This window comes from Aethalodelphis obliquidens, unplaced genomic scaffold, assembly GCF_003676395.1.
Source record: "Aethalodelphis obliquidens isolate GAN/ISIS:26980383/991018 unplaced genomic scaffold, ASM367639v1 scaffold4, whole genome shotgun sequence".
Classification (NCBI taxonomy): domain Eukaryota; kingdom Metazoa; phylum Chordata; class Mammalia; order Artiodactyla; family Delphinidae; genus Aethalodelphis; species Aethalodelphis obliquidens.
In genome coordinates this window covers 27,021,813-27,026,977 of record NW_020837948.1, presented here as the reverse complement: position 1 = coordinate 27,026,977, position 5,165 = coordinate 27,021,813, and the positions used below count along the sequence as shown (strand labels likewise).

Below are 5,165 nucleotides of genomic sequence, written 5' to 3'. Positions count from 1 at the left end.
TTACTCAATATATTCTCAGACTGCTTTGTAGATTACCTCCTGCCACGCCCATCCCCTTGCAATTTGAGCTCTAATATTCCAATTTCTCACAAACATATGCATAACTATGTCTCATTTCTTCTTCCTGGAATTCTTCTCTTAGCCTTTCTCACTTGGCCAACTTGTACTCATCTTTCAAAATGCAGTTCAGGTATTACCTCTCTTGCAACAATTTCTCTAAGCCACCTGCACTCCCTAATCAGAAGAGATTCCTGAGTCCTCTGGCCTGACAACTGTACATTTCAGCGTTTTCACATGCTCTGCGTCAAGAACTGTAAAGGATGTGAATTTTTACCTACTCTCAAGTTAATAAGTTTGCCTGTCACAGTTTCATGCTGGCAGAAGGCAAGAGAATCCTGGATGAGAGATGATGGACTTCACTAATCACAGCATAGCAAGCAGCACGAGATTTACGTTCAGATTGGTTCTCCTTACTCCCCAGGTCCCGTGGTGTTGAGGCAGAGGGAGCCCAAGTGGATGCAGAGCAGGTAGTGGAATCCTGAGCATAGAGAATCTGACTCTATTTATGGTCTTAGAGCAAGTCTATCAACCTTAGCCCCAGAGGGAAACACTGGACAATATGCAAGGCTGTGCTTTGCTCCACACGGAGACACCAACTCTATCTTCCAAGGCTTTCCCTCTACAAAATCTGTGAGAAGATAAACTAGAATGAAAGGGCAGTTAGTGCTGCTTACAAATTTTGCAGAAACCTGAGAGATCCATGGGGAACTGTCTCTCAACACTTTCACGGGAGTTTTCCATTTGTTTCCAAGTTGGGGGAGGAAGATGCACATTGGACAGTGTCCTATTCCCAGCAGGATCCCAGTGCCAACAAAAAGGACATCTGCTAAAGAGAGGCTGCTCCAATCTTATTCTCCCACTAGAAAATCGCCAAAGAGGAGTAAGTTAGGGTGACAGTCCAAAGCAGGCAGGGTAAGCCCAAGTTGAAGACTAGTTCCAAATGTACATATTTTTTCATTTTAGCTGAGGTGACTATACATTATTTAAGTAAATACTTTTGACTTTAGTAAGATCATAAATCTCTAAAATTTTTCTTCTATTTTTTTTTTTTGTTGTTGGAAAAGTCCAGGCTTTGTATCTACCAAAAATTCAGCTAGAAGCTCTGAGTCATAGCTACATCTTAATGGCACCTACTGTGAGCCTTACCCTTCATTTACATTGTCTCTAATCCTCATACCAACCACGTGAGGAAATTTCCATATTCCAAATTTTTGGAATGAGTACTTAATCCAAAGTGACAGAACTAATAAGTGGAGGACCTATGTTTTTTGAACCCAGTGTATTTGTTTCCAAATTCTATAAACTAAACTTCCTCATGACATTTCTCTTCTGAGATTACTTTGCCTCCATGACCACCAGCTAAGACTGCAGCACTAAGGGAAATGGAGTTTAATTCTGGAAGTTGGCCCAGACTCAGGTCAGGTGTGACCTCATGGATGGAGCTAAGTGAGAGCCACCAAGCGCAGAGACAGAAAAGCCCCTGAGTCTCACCTCACCTACCTTTCAGTTTTGGCTAAAGCCCATCGTTAATGTAGATATAATGAAGCACAGTGTTTCTCTGTTCACTTCATAGGAAGTTTGGGGCAGCCTCTCTTTGGCAGAAGAGACAGGAATGTTTCAAAAGGCAGACCAATTTTATAAAGATTCCTATTAGCATTTTTATTCTCAGATTAGCGTTGTCCATAAAGTCCCAGATGGTTTCCTGCCTCTACCACTTAGAAGATCAATTATCTAACCTCTCTGAGCCTCTGTTTCATTGTATGAAAAGTGAAAATAATAATCCCTATCTCTAAGAACGCGTAAGGATAAAAGCAAAGAAGTATGTCAGTTGCCTAGCAAGAGTGCCTGAACCGAGAATGGTGTCCCCTTTTGCTCTCACCCAGACATTACAAGGCTATGATTATTATGTGCTACTCCTGGAAGACGAACGGATATCACAGATAAAGAAAACATTGGTCTCAGATAACTCAAATATTTAATTTTAGATGACTGCTGCTGGATATGGATTCTGGACCAGAAATGAAGAAGCTAATTTCCTTCCCAGCAATCAAAGGAACATCAAACCCTTTTGCTCAGTGCAGTTTTCCCAGAGGAAATTCAAAGCTTGGCTGAGGAGTTGTAAAAGTTAAACTATTTGTTTGTGGCTGTTGGATAAGTGAGCAGAGCACGTAGAGATGTTCACCAGACCATTCTCCCAGCTGGCTAGTACTGAAAAAGAGAAAAACTTGTAGAAATTCTGCAAAACATAGGTGACGAAAAAACTATAGTTTTTGCTGAAACTAAGAAGAAAGCAGATTTTATTGTAACTTTTCTTTGTCAGGAAAAAAATAGCAACCATATGTATTCACGGTGGTCTGGAACAGAGAGAAAAAGCAAACTCTTGGGGATTTTCATTGTGGAAAGTGCCCAGTTTTCGTAGCTACTTCAGTAGCTGCCAGAGGGCTAGATATTGAAAATGTTTGATATGTTATCAGTTTTGATGATGTGTTCATTGAATCCAGTGTACTGGTCATTGTGGAAACGCTGGCAGAGATATTTCCTATTTTGATGCTCAGACTACCATACAGCACAGCCTCCAATGAAAGTACCACCAGATGCTCAACAGGGTGTTCTGCACAGTTGGAAGAAAGTGCCTTGAGCACATGTGTTCCTGGCTTCCGTGACAGAACAAGAGGAAATGTGTTTGCATCTGATGATCCTGAAAAGAATCATCAGGGCAAGAGCACCCTGAACACAGCAAGATTTTCTTTTTCACAAGCTCCCAATCCAGTAGATGATGAATCATGGGATTAAAGCTAAATCACTGAAGTTTGTGGTATAGTTTTGCTGCAAAGAAAATAATTTTAATTTTTGAGACAAGTGTGAAGTCTGACATTCTGTGTCTCCTGTCTTCCTGTTCTTACTCGTACCCTCAAAAAATTAAATCTTTACTGACTAGGTAATGTGAGAGGCTAAAAATTACAATATTGCAGTTACTGATACAAATGGTGTTAAGTGGAAAAATTAAAGCATTCTAAATGTCTTGAAAAAAATTTTTTTTGAAAAGAGGTTACAGTTTACTTGGGGAGAGAATAGAGAATAACCAGAAGAGATGACAAAATATTCTTCAGGACGTAAGATGGAAAGAAATTTAACGCAATGGGAGTAGAAGGAAAGCTCTTACTTCCAGCCTGTGAGATTGAGAATTTCATTAAGATGAACTTGCTCTTCCTTAATCAATAGGAATGACCTATGGAGATGTCCTTCACTCTATCTAATTTACTTGCCCCCTCTTGTCCTGTTCTTTGGCTTCAGCACGATTACAGGAAGAGGAAACAGTCAGATGGAAACAAGAAAAGGCACAACTCAAGAGAATCAAACTTCTTTGCCCTTTCCAGAGAGAAAGATATTTATATCAGTTTTCCACCCAAATGTCTACCCTGTGAGTTTGCTTGGCCTTTCTGTGGTATTTGCCTAATTTTCCTTAAAGAAAAATTGCACATTGCCTCCCAACTAAGGTTTACTAAGATCTCTTAGTAAGGAAAATTGAAACAATAAATATCAGCTAGGCAACTTAGTCTATCTGCCAAAATGAATTTTGCTTTTCTTACTTAACAATACACCTTGCAGTCTTTCCCATGTTAATGTATACCTCATTATTTTTTTAATTAATTTATTTATTTGTATACTTTTGGCTGCATTGGGTCTCCGTTGCTGCATGCAGGCTGTCTCTAGCTGCGGCGAGCGGTGGCTACTGTTTGTTGCGGTGCTTGGGCTTCTCATTGCGGTGGCTTCTCTTGTTGCGGAGCACTGGCTCTAGGCACGCAGGCTTCAGTAGTTGTGGCGCACAGGCTCAGTAGTTGTGGCTTGCGGGCTCTAGAGTGCAGGCTCAGTAGTTGTGGCGCATGGGCTTAGTTGCTCCACAGCACGTGGGATATTCCTGGATCAGGGTTCAAACCCACGTCCCCTGCATTGGCAGGTGGATTCTTAACCACTGCGCCACCAGGGAAGTCGATATCTCATTATTTTAAACAACTTTTTGGTATTCTATTGTATGGATGTACCACTATTTTTTTTTTTTAACAATTCACCTACTGAGGCACATAGCTATGCTTTATTTTGTTTTGTCTTTTCAAACAGTGCTAATGTGAGCATCCTTCATTCCTAATTTTATTTTTTAAAATTTATTTATTTTATTTATTTATTTTTGGCTGCGTTGGGTCTTCGTTGCTGTGAGCAGGCTTTCTCTAGTTGCAGCACGCAGGGGCTACTCTTCATTATGTTGTGCAGGCTTCTCATTGCAGTGGCTTCTCTTGTTGCAGAGCACAGGCTCTAGGCATGTGGGCTCAGTAGTTGTGGCTCACGGGCTCCAGAGCACAGGCTCAGTAGTTGTGGTGCACGAGCTTAGTTGTTCTGCGGTATGTGGGATCTTCCAGAAACAGGGATCGAATCCGTATCCCCTGCATTGGCAGGTGGATTTTTAACCACTGTGCCACCAGGGAAACCCCCCATTCCTAATTTTATATTTGTAAGTTTGTATTTATTTTCTGATGAAGGGCTCCCGAAATTGTATAAGTTTCAGGCCTCACAACACTTAGAATCTATTCTTTAAATATTTGACAATACCATTTTTTTTTTTTCCTGCGGTACACGGGCCTCTCACTGTTGTGGCCTCTCCTGTTGCGGAGCACAGGCTCCGGACACGCAGGCTCAGCAGCCATGGCTCACGGGCCCAGCTACTCCACGGCATGTGGGATCTTCCCGGACCGGGGCACAAACCCGTGTCCCCTGCATCGGCAGGCGGCCTCTCAACCACTGCGCCACCAGGGAAGCCTGACAATACCCTATTTTTATTGCCTTCTATATTTCGAATTTTCTAAATCTCTTTTTAATTGTTACCTCACATTATCCAAAGAGGATATAATGATCATTATTAATAATAGTTAATACATATAATTCAGTGATAGGCACTGTTCTACATGCCTTACTTTACAATTAATTTAGTCCTCACAAAGACTCTGTGGGATAGATACTGTTATTATCTATATTTTACAAATGAAGGAACCTAAATGTAAAAAGATTAAGGCATTAAAAAAAAGACTAAGGCATAAGGCCAACAATTTAGT

General features: G+C 41.0%; 1 pseudogene; it reads left to right on the top strand.

The window, feature by feature from the left end:
• Positions 1-1,966: 1,966 nt before the first annotated feature.
• On the top strand, positions 1,967-2,853 carry LOC113617645 (putative ATP-dependent RNA helicase DDX4 pseudogene; annotated as a pseudogene).
• Positions 2,854-5,165: the final 2,312 nt, after the last annotated feature.